The 15400-nt window shown below is 36.3% G+C and overlaps 1 long non-coding RNA gene across 2 annotated transcripts in view; it reads right to left on the reverse strand.

Annotated features, from left to right (window-relative positions):
- Nucleotides 1–12468, reverse strand: part of LOC121407518 — a 48442-nt gene extending 35974 nt beyond the window's left edge. The window contains exon 1 of one of the 2 annotated variants that reach the window (XR_005968924.1): nucleotides 12193–12468. This is a non-coding gene — a long non-coding RNA (uncharacterized LOC121407518). Of the gene's footprint in view, nucleotides 1–11563; nucleotides 12105–12192 lie in introns of those variants that run through there. The other variant, XR_005968925.1, reaches the window with a different exon arrangement.
- Nucleotides 12469–15400: the final 2932 nt, after the last annotated feature.

The raw sequence follows: 15400 nt of genomic DNA on the forward strand, positions 1-15400 counted from the left end.
AATGTATGTTGGTAGGTTTTTTTCACAGTCACACCAAGTCAAGCAACAAACCGACAGATGTTATGTCATTCGCAACAAATAGGCCTTCAATCTGTTTTTTTTTTATTACCATGATTATTATTATTCTTTATTTGTAGTTTATGGGGGTAGGGGGGGTTAAGTGTAGCTAAGGGTCTGGCTTTAAGTTGTGTGTATGTTTTTTTATTAATATAACTTCCTCATCAATCAGTTTGATTGAAGAGTATGGTGAATTTTGAGTTTTATATACAGATTATAAGTTTATTTCCGTAATTTTGATTTTTGCTGTTGTACCCGGATTCTGTTCTGTATTTATCCCTTCGTGATTATAAGTTGTTAAAGAAATGTGAGCAGATTAATTTTAAGTTTACATTTGAAATTCATATATATTCCTTTTCTCACCATGTTACAATGTTAATGTGTTAACTTGAAACAATTAAGTTTTAATGATGTCATGTTATATATATATTTTTTTTTACATGTGATATGAGGAAGAAATAAATATGATTTAAAACAAAAAAAAAATCTGTCTTATGCAGTCTGCGTGGTCGGTGAGACTGGGTACATTATGCACTACGGTAGTCGCAAAATAAAAAAAAATGAACAATAAAAAAGAGATGTGTGAAATTAAAACAAACATTACCATTACCTAGAAGAAATATGAAATAACAGAGTGAGCTACTGGGAAATAAGTTATAATATTAGTCAAATTCTAAGAATGACCTTGACGATAAAAAGTGCCTTGACATCAACAAGAGTTCTCTTTGGCAAACTTGTGATATAAATTACATGATATGTACTTTTAAATGATTTTTGTCTCGACAATCAGTGCAGATAAGGTAATGTAATAGGAAGCAAGGTGGTCTCCGATGAGTAATGATGGTATTACCAGCTTTGAAACAAGGTACTACTTGAAAAAAAAACACGAGTTTGGTGGAATTGGGTCAACGGCCCAATTAAAAAAAAATGATTGTTCTGGGGTTTCCTAATTCTAACGTTGATTCATGGTAGAAAACATGTGAAAACATTCATCATGACAAGGTTACGGTCTGCGAGATCTAGGTTATCTCTGCTAGTTTCCTTTAAAATTGGTCAAACATTGAAATGCTGGGAAATGATGGGCGATTGTTCCCATAATGTGCATCTCTGAATGCACCATACGTTTTTCAAAGCAAAGTTATACATACAATAATTTTCACTATTCACAAATCCGAGATCGTCTCATGTACGTCCGTTGACGTATTCTAAATAAGTTTGATTAACTAAAGTAATTAATTCATTAGTCTTTTTAGTTATTGGTTCTATTTGTGAAATTGGCAGTCTCAATCGCTTCAAATGTTAACTCAATACTGATATTACCAGACAAGCTTATCATGCTTATACAAATCCCTTTTTTGAGGGATCTGCGCCATCAAATGTTTGTGAGCATAAAAAACTACTGAAGGTCAATAAAAAAATGCCAGGAATTATCACCATCAACATCTTTACCATGAATGTTGAATCATGACGTTGTTCTACCAATCTGCCAATGGGTGTAACTTAACATAATTTGACTTTTTTTTTACAAAAAACATGTACTACACTGTAAAAACTCCGGTGTTGATTTAACACCAGCCTGGTATCTATATATGTCCACACCAGAGAAGTGTTAAACAACACCAGTTTGGTTTTAGTCTAACACCAGATAGGTGTTTATACAACACCAATTAGTATTAAAACAGCATCGGTTTGATTCCAAACTGTTGTTTCAATACTTCTCGAGTGTGAACAATCTAGTGTAGATTTCGGGCTGGGGTTAAATCGACACCAGAGTTTTTGCAGTGTAAATCAGATCAAAATCTATCTTGAGAGAGGGAAAAAATTTAGAGTCGAAATTGAATGAAGCACCATGCAGTATACTATTATGTGGGCTACACAAACGCACAACATCTCCCAGCCTCCTCCGTTTGTCTAAATCTCAAGAGAAAGAAGCTAACGGTTGATGAATTAGTGACGCCGTTTTAGCATATCACTCTAATCAACCAGTGTCTTAATACCATCACCAGAGTCTACCAATATAAAATGAGATCTTCCCTAAAGCGGGTATCTTTCTAAACGTCTTTCAAGAATGATCTGTAGCAGGCGAATCCGTATAGAAGATTCAATTTGTCCCAATTCCCTCAACAACTCTTTGATCTCTGTTAGTTCTTTATTTTAAAAGCCCTTTCGGCAGATAGTTTGCCCTATCCGCGCTACCATCATAATTCAGCGTGCCCCCACTCCCAAGGGTTGCCCAAACCGAAAAAATTACGGTGGATGGACAAAATAAAAAAAAGGACCAGGGGCTAACATGCACTACCCTGGACACCAGTGTGACAGAGAAACGATGTTACTGGTAAAGGTGGTGTCTATCCCCTCTCTCCTATAAAAAGAAGAAGATTCTTTTCGGTTGATTGCGAGATGATAATTATTAATTTGTGATAAGATTCTTGGTGACTGTTTGGAAGCCGCCGAGGGAGGGACTTATCTCGCCCGATGTGTCCCCGACGCCCCGCCTGATTATGGCGTGAGGCGTATAGACTTTACGAGATAGAAATTACGGGACAGTTGCATCACGGACATGGCTTGAAATCCCTGATCTGATTGAGGGTTTAAAGCATTTCATCTCATTCATGACAGCGTCATAATCATTATGATCATCAACTCCAATGTCCTCAGGCAAAGAGAGGAAATTGTCGATTGGAAAACTGGGATAGTTTATCACATTTAAGATAGGAGATTGAAACACATTTGCAGTGTATACCAAATTACGTTTTAATCATGTTTGATCAATACCATAATATTATCTTTCAATGACTTTTTAAAAATACATCAGTGTTTGAATCATTTTGTATAATTTATAGCATCTTAAGAATGTTATAATTCTCTCATATAATTACCAATGTATACTGCGATAAAAATCGAAACACCAAACGGGGCATTTCCAAGTAACCAAAGAAGGGTGAAAACACCACACACTGATCACATACCCAGAAAAAAAAACGAGAGAGAAAGAGAGAGAGTGGGAATTTAAATAATTAGGCTGTATATTGGGATTTGATTGTGAAAATATAAAACCTTGATTACATGTATATGGAATAAAATAGATGGACGTACCAGGTGAAAGGATTAGTAACTGTGATGCAGATGGCGCAAAACGTTATATCTTTATCATTTTATTACGTTGCTATGGTGATATTGCAACCAGAGATCAAATGACCCCAACAATCATGATAATGAAAACATTATTCCTCTGACGAGATAACTCGGATCATAAGGACGAAAACACCTAAATGCGATGGAATTCAGTTCATGGAAATATAGAAAAGACAAAAATTAAGTCTCGATTTAATCAAGCCGCCTCAAAAGAACTGCATGCCCGAAGAGTTATCTACCCCTGCATGGGATAGACACATCACCCACTAGTCAGGCCGAGGACCCAGGGGGAAAGATGAGTTGCTTTTGGCGCGAACCAACCAAAGATAATAGATGAAAATTATTTTTATCTGATCGTGTGCCGAGGATTCTTTCGTGTGAATAATGTGACGATGCGGAGCTTAGCACCTGAGGGTGCATTTAATTCATATCTTCATCATGATTCATTACAGATTTACGTCAAAAGATTTTTCTTTTGAGATGGGAGAAGTAGAGATTGTTTTAGCAAAATGGAACACGATTAGAGAAGAGACGGATAAGGGATCTAATTAGATCAATATTCTGCTCCAATAAACAGAGGGACATAGGGTTGCGACCAATGACCTACACTGGTCTTATTCGAGATGCACCTATATAAAAAAAAAAGATAAATGCGTTTGGAAATGTGAAAAAAATGAGAAGTAAAATCATCGAAATATTAAAAAAAAGTTTTGTATGCGTCAATCAATAAAAGAAAAAGTGCAAAATGTATAGAATAAGATGTGTGTTTGGGCAACTTTACTAGAGTATATTGTACATTTAAAATTGTCATATTTGAAAAATAAAAGATGTAATCCCTTTTAAATAGTATTTTTTATACAGGTTGATATCACGTGAGAGATTTTCTTCACTTTTGATGTTAACATGTCTCTCTGGACGTGGAAAAAATAAGTCAATAAATTCATAAAATTCCCCTTCATCCCTCCATAATCAGCACTTTATATGCTCGTGTGATATAAAGGGTGCCCCCTTCTCTAGTTTTCAGACGCCCGGTGATAAGCTTGAACCCCTTTTTTCAGCGGTCAAAGCATAATAGATTCGGACAAAAAACGAGAGAAATGTTACATTACTAACCAGGAATGACATATGGGTCATGGCTCCAGTTTTCTTCGGTTACGAAAAGATGTATGCGTACAAGTCATGATATCTTGCCAAGGGTTGTTATAAAAACACCCTAAAGAATGAAAATTAAATTATATTTTCAATGTTAAATCGTTGTGAAATAATGATAAAACAAAATTTCATTAATCAATACGGATATCAATCCTTAAGTTATCACATGTTGTCTGATATGACTATATTTAATAAAAATGAAAAGTGGACTATATTTTTAATGTTAAATCGTTGCGAATTAATGATAAAATAAAATCAATTAATCAATACGGATATCCATCTTTAGGTTTATCCAATTAATTTATATCAAAATGTATTGCATTAACTCGGTATCGTACGTGGGAATACAAGAAAGGAGCCATGGTAACGGGATATTTTTTTTTTACTACACTTTTGTTTTATTTTTGTGTAGTTCTGAAGTGATTATAGAACGATCATTTAAAAGACAATGATGAGGAAATCATAAGAATCGACATTGTATCATGCATGTGTGAATTATTTATCGACATCGGTTTTTGTCAAGTCAAAGAAACGAGGGGAATATCACTAAATTAAATATCATTGATTTCATGGTTTGTGTAGAAAAAAATATACAAATTACCAACATGTGTCTCGTGAATATGATTTACCGGAACATTATACATACGTTAAATTAGTGTATGGCAAACACAGTCTAAGTGACAATGAATACATGAGATTAGTTGACAGAAAAAAGCACTACCTTAAATTGTCTCGTATCAATCTTTGAGTCTGCATTACATATATAGAGAGCTCGACAAATGAAACTATTCTTGAAAATAGTCGGTGTAATTGCACGAATTGAGATCCTAAGAAATCAGCTGATTGAAAGGCTGAAAACGGACTTCGAAAGTCAGGGATACTAAAGAAATAAGTGATTCTGTCCATCTTCTAAATTGCTCTGGCTAAACTACCCCGTCATACGTTAACCCCGTCTAAGGGATCACCCCCAACGCGGACATATCCCCCCCCCCTCGCTCCCATCAAGCATGATCTTGGACATAGCTTGCTTGCTTGCTTTCTTCACGTAAGACGAGCATTTTTTGTGTGTTCGTGAGAGATATATATGTGTATTGTTATATCCATCTCGTTTAGCCCGTGGGTATGAAGAAGTAGCCTAGGCCGGCGGGCATTATTGGATAACACCACGACGAGAAGACAGGCGCCACCACGATCCTCACACATCAGGCTAGGATTTTCTACCGTTCACTCATCTTCATTCGTCTAAAGTCTCCCCTTACTCTCCTTTTCTTTCTTCATCCTGTTCGAAGATCTACAACCGAATTTTGACGGATTTACTTTTTTCATGTTCCATCACCCACCTCCTCCCCACTTTTTGTCGTATTTTTGGCACCAAGCGAGTTTTGCGTCTTCCCGATGCTTTCCTTGAATTTCCGTTTTGTTCCTAACTTGACTAAAATGCAAGGCTCTATTTTTTGTACATATATATATATATATATTACACCATGAAATTCTTAAATTGATATATTTCCGATAAACGAATTCAAGTTCATTCTTATTTAATATGTTTAATGAAAACCAATTTAAAATATTTTTTAATAACTAAAATCTATATTTGATGACATCCAGAAGACTATAGGATTTTGTTCGTGAGTTAAGCACTAAAAGTAAAGACTGAAGTAAGGATTGAAATAATAGTGAAAGTAAAATGATATTCGACCCATTACAGATGTTGTTTTAAGTATGCGTATCGGCCTAAGTTTATCATATTCGTCATGTATGTATCCATTACTTGTAATGGAATTTATTGCTTTATCATCATTTGAAAGTGTTTATGTTACACATTCAATAAATTTTCTCAAAAATGTTTATCATAGATGTTTTGTTTAATGATCTCAAATACTATACTTGCTTAACCCGATGCTGTGTTAAAATTGCCAATAAAATATGTAATTTATATCGTATCGGATTTCCCCCCGCCCCGCATCCCCCGATTCTCCATTTCTGCAAAGTTTTAAGGGAATGTTTATTTTTATAACCCCTTTCCTTTGTTGATAAATACTTTTCTGTGTGAAACAAAACCAAATTACCATGATTACCTTCAGCCCGACCAATATATTATAGCCCAGATATTAAAAATATATATATCATATCAAATGTTTCATAGCAAAATATTAGTCATTTATTGATGATGCATCATATTAATAAAGTACATATTCATTTGAATTCTAGTGAATACAAAGTAGCGTTAAATATATAAACAAACGAAATTTTCATGATTTTAGGCAATGACTGAAATAATTGTATCTGTTTCCATTGTAGTATTTAGACGAAATGTCATATCATGATCATGGTTTTTTTGTGTTAAAAATATCATTACTATTCATTTACTTTCAAAATAATATACTTTCTAAATAGAACAAACGTATTAAACTAGAGAACGGAGCTTGTTGTTGTCAAATCTTTGGATGTTTGTCCGTGTTGCATAATTATAGTCTTCGGGTATTGGGTGAAAGGATTTCATATACCTTTTAGTCATGTAAAGATTTTTAAAGACGAATCATTACAGCAAGACAATGCAAAACAAACGACTTTTATCACAAGTCATGGAAGCAGCATTTAAAGAATCAGTTGATCGTCTGTATGAAACACATGAAACACTTCAAATGAGTATGTTCTGTCGCAGAACTGCTTGGGATATTTTGATAAAATTGAATTAATGAAATGATTAGCATAATCATGGGAAATGAAAATAATGAAAGCAGATTTCTTGAGGGAAAGTGGAGGAAAAGCGCCAACACACGTGGCCAGTGTCAAGACTTGCTACAGGCCAAAAGCCAGTCAGAGTTGGGCGACATATTATTAATTAGAAACTCGAACTAAAATGGCTTTGATTCGGTGGGGAAAGAGAAATGAAAACAGAAGTACGAAAATACCACGTCGGATGGAGGGTCTTGAAAAGGGACGATGAGGAAAGGATAAAATAGAATGAAAATAAACAGAGGAAAGAGATCGAAATTATATCGGCTGGTTGTCGAAGAAGATTCGACGGACAGGAACTGGGAACGTACGCCGCCGCGCCGGCCGCGGGCCATCCTCGCAAAGACACGTGTATTTGAGCGGGGTTAGTTCGATTTAAGCGCATTTTCTAGACACATTTGGAAAGCAGGAAAATGGTATTGTATTTTTGAACATGCATTAGGTTTCGTCGGCCCTGTGTCTTGGACACGTCAGAGAAGAATAGAAAATCGAAGTTTTGGCTGTTTCCGCCTGGCTCCAGAAGGAGGCAAATTATTGTAAAATGTCTCTTTTCCTAATATATTTTCGTCACCCAGCTCGGCTTTCAAACTAGGACCTGGTGAGGCGAGGTCTACGACGCCGAATCTATCCCGAGAACAAAGACGCACTCGCCTGGCTTGTTTAGAGACATTGTTCACAGTCAAATTCGAATTCAAACAATATGTTTACCAATGGGGAAAAATGTCAGGGTTGTTACTTTCTTTATTTCATCTCTCGTAATATTTGGTTTCGTGTCAGACACAAGTAACGCCGTTCATAGATTGACGAACCATGCTGTGTGAAACAATATACCACATGACAATACTTGATAAATCGGTCAAATGAACATAAATTATGAAGTGAACAAATTGGAAAGCCTACCCCCGCAAACGCATGCATGCCTCTGCATATGACATACAAATCAATATTATTTGTAGGTTGCCCTTATTTTCATCGCATTGATAAACAAATGAAAGAGATGTAAGCCTATGGACCATCTTCGTCAAATAGCCTTTGTAATAAGTGTGTCTATATCGATTTAGGTATAAAGTTTGCATGGTTTATAAAATTGTTTTGAGGAAATGAATAGTAACTCAAAAAGAGCGCAAAATACTGAATTGCAGTTGTTTACACCTCCTCATTATAATATTCACCAACTTGTATGCGCTTTGCATCTGCTTGGGCAAAACATCACTCTGTCGAAATTCATATAGTTAGAGCATACTTTTTTTTTTACAAATGCAATAATTTTATGGGTATAACACTATCTGGAAGAAATAAGAATAATATGATTTGTGGAAGATAGATGAAAATCGATTCCCGAGTTGCCATAAAACACACCGGTTACAGTGGTGTTGTAACCAGCTAGTTGTGGATCATATATTTAATTCTTTTAAGACTATCCTGATTATAAAATTAAGTAAGGCGCCATTCCAACATACGTATAACTGCAGTATTGACTAAAATCCCGTGGATAATGATAGAATAAATCAAGGGCATAACAAATTAACGCAGGTTTTTCATCTACAAAAAATGTTTGCAACACAATTCATTTAACAATTCCAACAAGATCAAAGTAGATAGTAGAGTAAACTTCAACGAAAAATGGCGATATGATTTTAAGATCTAATACAGATCAGTAAACCTCTATCAATCCCGCAATCTTTCAAGGCGCTGTGTATAAACACTTCACCGCTTCCTACTTTCAAATATCACGAATATTGGCGTTGAGTGCTCGAGGTTTGCCCGGTAACAAGGGGGGTCGGAACCCGCCAATCTCCACCCCGCTGCGAGAGGCAACGTATCGTGAGAGGATCGGGGAGAAGAAAACTTTCGTAATTTGCCACAATTGTGCATAAAATTAATGGATCAAAATGGATCAGAAAACAACCCCTGCTGTTATTAAACATATCTGACTCGTGCCCCAATAATACTAACATTTTTGAAAACCAAGAGAAAGAGAAACAATTACACATTTACAAAAAAAAATCACGACATATCTGTAACTTGGGAGTAAACTCCGTTTTTCACTGTGGCTATAATGAATTGAAATATGTTCAAATAAGGAGTTTGAATTTCTTTGTAAAAGGTAAGCAAATATCAGTGTAGCTAAAGCTCAATCAATTGATGATGTCCCCGTGCAAAATGTACTATTATTATTGCTGCTAATGATGAATCATACCACAGTTATGACGAATGCTCCAACATGAATTACATTTAGTTAATGCTTTTCCTTTCATAGTTACATCTGAGAAAATATAATGTTAAATGTGTTTCACTGTGCACTTGAGTATGATAATGCCAAATGAACGAGAACGCATTTTGATTTCATAAATTAGTGACGATATTTGGTATTTGTACAATGTTTTATGAAGTGACACAATTTTTTTTTTTTGTTAAAGAAAGAAAAAAAATCTTCAAATACAAGTAACGTGTTTAGAACCAATTCAACTGTGACGAACATGTAAATATATCTTAGTTATTGACTGCTTACCGTTGAGGTAATTGAAATGCCTATTATAATAAGTCGAAATTATGAATTGCGTTAAAATAGTGTGCCCTGTTTCACGAAAGACAAACATAAATTGTACAATCAGTCTTAACTGCGAGTCAATGACAAACCGCACCTAAAGAGTTTAGAATCAATTGAAAATATCAGTCGTATCCCTTTGTGTTACACGGACCTCACAATGACAGGGTAGACAGTCAATCTATATCTCTTGATTGACCAAATTACATTTTATAATTGTACTTGCAAGCGCATATAAATTGAACGTATTGTTGACTTCTCGTAGATGCAGAATGTCTCGCTTCACATTTTAAATTGTAAACAGCCGAAATGAGGGATTTTCATGTCAGGTGATATTCTGGAGGGGGGGGGGTTATGCCCCTGTAAAGGAATGCTGGAAGAAGGGGATTGAACTCGTTGGTGTCCAATGATCTAGAAAGAAATAAAAGAAAGCGATTTTAAGGATGAAATCTGCCTTAATTGCCAGCTCAGATCTCTCAACGAGCTCACACGTGGAACTTTACCTGTAAATTGATTCTTAGCCCTTGGATAAAAGAACCCTACCGCAAAACACCCACTGCTAAGCTATATCCAAGGGGAGTTCGAATACAGAGGTTAAAAATAGGGGATGTTTTCTTCTTTGGTCCTATGTTCCTCTTTCTCCAGTTTCTAGTCTAGTTTGTGTTGTTTTTAGAACAATTATGTTTGGGTTGTCGAGTGTATATAGGTGAAAAGGTATTGTACTTGTGTGTTGGTGTAATTCATAGTCGTGCAGTGCACTTTTGAGATCTGTTAACATGAAAAGAGAACAGAAATAGGATTCTTTTATCAGTGGTTACACTCTTGTTTGTATCCCCCAAAAATAAATAAAAAGAGAAAAAGATGAAGAGAAATCATAAATATGAACAAAGAGAGGGGTGGAGGGAGGGGGAGAGGGGTATGGAAAGATAAGTGGAAATAATGGGTGAAAGAGCTAGGAAAAAAGAGAGGGAAAGAGAGAGGACAAACATCATAAATGACTTGGGGATTGGGAGGGGTGAACGAATGTGAGCCTATGTGGGTGTGAGGGTGCGTAGGAATGGGGGTGAGATTTATTTGTGTGTGTTTAATTGAACGTATTCATGGGTGACGGAAAATTCCTCTTCACAAGTATTTCAAACCTATTTTACTGTTTAAGGGCGAAAAGAGCTTGACGTTAACAAACATACACGCCGAAAGAGAATCTTCAATCTTCATTCAGTAATATAGAGCTGATACACATCTTCAATTCCAGTTGTTCAAGTAAGGTATAGATTCAAGGTATATAAACAATGTCAAATACCACCAAGCAGAACATTATTGTGGTTATCATTATGAAATATCATAATTAAAATAAAGGAGATAAAGATATTATTATATTATCGATGAAACAATGCACGCTACTGTTTGATATATCCGTTTAAATGACTACAATGCGCATAGAGTGAACACGTGGATGACTGAGCTATACCCATACATAGTCATGATAAGAATATTATCCTTATGATTTTGTTTCAAGACTGTTTAATGGCAGCATTGATCTGGACATTAATCTGGACTATCTCGACAACACGACCACACGTGACATTATAAGGTCCATGTACAATGAAAGTAAAAGCAAAAGGTAAGTCAAATCACTAAGTTAGTTACATCCTATCCTCCCTTTCCGCCTCGATAGATTTCTCCTGAAAGTTTAACGAATAAGATTCATGGCGCCCGTTTTCTCTTCTACGCGAGATACAATTTCATTATATTCCTGTCGAGACTGCGCGCTGTCCGGCGCTGTGGAACAAAATGGCGCGTGAAAGCGCTTTCTACGGTTAGGTGAGTGAAATTCTGGGCCAACTCTACTTTGTATTCATGTTGCCAGGGGGCTGGTTGAGTTAGAACGGCGAGCAGACGGCCAAACAATGCTTGTAGGTATCTTGGTCTTACCTTGATCAGTTTGTTGAGACCCCTTGGAGGCGATTGTTCCCTCCGAACACGTCGTCATTGTGATGCATGACGCAGACGACACGAAATTGGCGCCAAATTTGGACGATTCGCAAAACGGTGTATCAATAGGCGCTTGTGAAATCCGGGATCAGATGCAATACCAAATCTGTTCCTGTATGGTCACCTGAGATCAATATCGGAATCTTTAATGATAATCACGTTTGCGATAAAAGGTATTTGTTGGAGATTTCTTTAGCCTAGTCGAAGCGAGTCACCGAGTAGAATGTTCAGAGGGATAGGTCCCGGAGGGTGCGGGAGATTAAATCCGCTTATACAAGACTTTCTGCTGAAAAAGGTGGTTATTTCATAATGCATGCAGTTAAAATACGGCTGCTTGAAGCAGGATAAACAGTCAAAGCTGCTATGAAGTCGCGCTGAATTATGCGAAGGCGAATAGAAATGGGGAAAATGAGTTGAGGGTGGGTGGAAAGACAGTGAAGAAAAAAAAATGAAAGCTGCAAAAACAATCATGGACATGACATAGTCGGAGAGTGAGTAACAAATGTAAATTGGTGAGGCAGGTTGGCTTAGTAATAGAGGTGAATGTGTTTAGCCTACCGTATACTTACAATAATATTCTGTCCAAAGGCTCTTCTCTTTCCGTTTCTCCCACTCTCTCTCTTTACCCTCTTCCATCTTGCTGTCTCCATATGTAACTAATGTTGTTGCCACACCATCTAGTAGTGTTTCTCTAGTATTACGCCGGCAGGCTAGCTAGCTGCTACCCACAAACACTGTCTTGCTCGTAATACTATAAAAGCATGAATGAAAATGAAAAGAGAAAATTATGTGTGAAGATGGAGAGATATACAATGTAGAATGAGGATGGAAACTCCCTGGACTGCTAGCTTCCAACATATAGAAACCTAGGCAAGGATGGGTGAGGGGAGAGGAAAAACACTGAGGTTTACACATAAAACAAACGGAGCGTTGGTTAAATAAACGCCGACCGAGCCCCAGCAATATTATTTCTGAAACGTCAATATTCGTGGATCTGTTTTGTGAAGAAGCACTGGGCCATCTTTGAACAACATTGTCGGGTCATGTAAGACATGGCTATCGAATACGCTGTGTATGAGTCAGGGGGGATACCAGCTTGTTATTATTAATACTCTACGTCACTGATAGCTCGATTATTAAGGTGTTAAGTACAATGGTGCAAGCCATGGGGGTCGGTTACGATCCATTGTATGGTTGCCATGGTGATATGAAATTTGTGTTGAATTGTGGTGTAAGAGTTTGATATCTATGGATTAGTCATCTTTCTTTATGTATTGCTTGAGCAACAAATAATATTAATAAAAAGGGTCTTGCAGAATCTTAAATAGGAACAATCATTATCTGTTTATGACATCGGTTTATTTTAAAGCGAGACAATATTTAGTCGTTTGCATTAATGATTTGCTATCACTGTAAAGCACTTATAATCCGCAGGGCTTAAAATTATCTTGAGTAAGATATGAGTCGCTATCGGGGGAAGATAACCCAAACATAAGTACACGTGTTGGTCTCTAAATTATTAATATGAAATTTTAAATTCGGTCAAATACAGAGGATAACTAGTTTTGTAGAAAGAGGTATTTTAATATTTTTTTTAAAATATAAATTCTTTACAGTTTTAAATCATTTCATGAAATAATTAAATTAATGTTTATGTTATGACTTTCCAGACTATAATCATGCAAACATACCCAATATTATTGATTAATGTATAAATAGTCTATAGGAATAGTCTTTAATAAAAGCAAACAGTTTGGTTTAAATGATTTAATCCTGATGTTTATGTTTATGGTCAATTTTAGCCATATTTCACGTTTTCAATTTCGGTTATCCCCTAACCTTTTGTAAATATATCAATATGATACGAATTTTATGTCAGAACCATGCAAGGTTGCTTTGTATCAATAAAACACCAAATACATAAACATATGTATGTGTATGTGTATACAAATGTATGTCGGCGTTGCTTATTTTGGGAAGCACATGAGCCTACCTTCCCCTAACACACACACACGCACATCCGCCCACACTTACAAGCACACAGGGGCGTCGATCCATTTTTCAGATTGGGGGGGCAAAATCATTAACGTTCCACAGGCGCTGGATCGTACAAGACACTCACACATACACACGCACACACACACACACATATATATATGTATAATATATATGTACACACACGCACACACACACACACACACATATATATATATATATATATATATGACTTATGAGACACAGTCACGTACCTCACCAATAAATTAATGCGAGCGCGAAGCGCGAGCTGATTTTTTTTTTTACTATACTGGCAGGAAAAGCGTGCCTGTTTAGAACTGTTTGTAGTAACTCATGATGAGGATACATCACTACACAGATAGTACGAGTGCCGAGAGTGAGCTAAAAAAAATATATTCTGACCTGAAAGCTTGATATTCTAAGCATTTTTGGTACCAATGATTAAAATTGGTATCTAAAAGAAGAATAGATGCGAGCGCGCAGCGCGAGCTGAAAATTTTTATTTTTCGATCTGAAAAAAAATGACAGTTTACTGGACGTTTTTGATAAAGAACAAGATATATATCCAAGAAAAGATGATTGAAAATCGAAGCAGGAGGTCTTTTGAGGCTTTAAAGTGAAAACAGGACATTTGCATTCACCTATTTTATCATGAAAAGTATAGGTTTTTGTTACATAAATGATGCGAGCGCGAAGCGCGAGCTGAAAATTTTTATATTTCAATCAGAAAAGCGGGAATTTTGAGCACGATTTTAAATAAAGAACGAGTTGTTTATCTCATTCTCGCTTGCTGAACATTACAATCTTTTTTTTTTGCCATATCCGGAATTATTGGGGGGGGGGCAAAATGATATGTTTGCCCCCCCAATATTTTCATTGGTGGGGCGATCGCCCCCCCTGCCCCCCAGGATCGACGCATCTGCAAGCACACGCAGACCACCTCAACAACTCCCTTGGTGCTAGATTTTACGCTTATGAATTTGATTCAATCTCAGGTTATGAACTTCTACCGAGTTGCCATGCTATTGACACAGTGGACATCGGGTGGAGAGAGAGCGCGAGAAAGAGAGAGAAGGGGAAAAGAGAAAGTGAATGAGAGGTAGAGGAGAAAGAATGGTTTGATGCAGACATGGGATGGGAATATAATGAACGATAGGAAAAGGGAGGGAGAGAAAGAAAAGGAGAGGGAGAGAGAGAGAAAAGAGAAACACGGAAGAGCATTCCGATTGTAAATAGGCCAAGTAGAAGTAATATGACTGTCACTACGTGCAATCATCAGTTTAGAATAAGTGTACCACTTGTCATTTTGAAAAGAGAAAACTGTACCGAAATTAACCATTTTATCAACAGAATCGTAGAACCTTTTTTTTCTCTCTTACCATTTTCCCCTTCTACAATTATTGTGATATCTATCAGAATCAGGAAAATAAATGTAAATATATGGACATGTTGGTATACTTTTATTGAAGGTAATCGGTAAGGTGAAAGGTGTAAATGCACAGTAAAAGGGTTTACTGAATGGGAATGGAAAAAGGTAAAGCACGAAAATGTATGGTACATGTGTTTACTGAAGGTAAATTGGAATGTAGAATGTGTAAATACATGGTGTAAGGGTTTAGTGAATGGAAATGTAAAAGGTGTAAATACACGGTGCATGTGTTTACTGAAGGTAAATTGGAATGTAGAATGTGTAAATACATGGTGTAAGGGTTTACTGAAGGGAAATGGAAAGGTAAAATGTGTAAATACATGGTGCATGTG

Source organism: Lytechinus variegatus, chromosome 2, assembly GCF_018143015.1.
Source record: "Lytechinus variegatus isolate NC3 chromosome 2, Lvar_3.0, whole genome shotgun sequence".
Classification (NCBI taxonomy): domain Eukaryota; kingdom Metazoa; phylum Echinodermata; class Echinoidea; order Temnopleuroida; family Toxopneustidae; genus Lytechinus; species Lytechinus variegatus.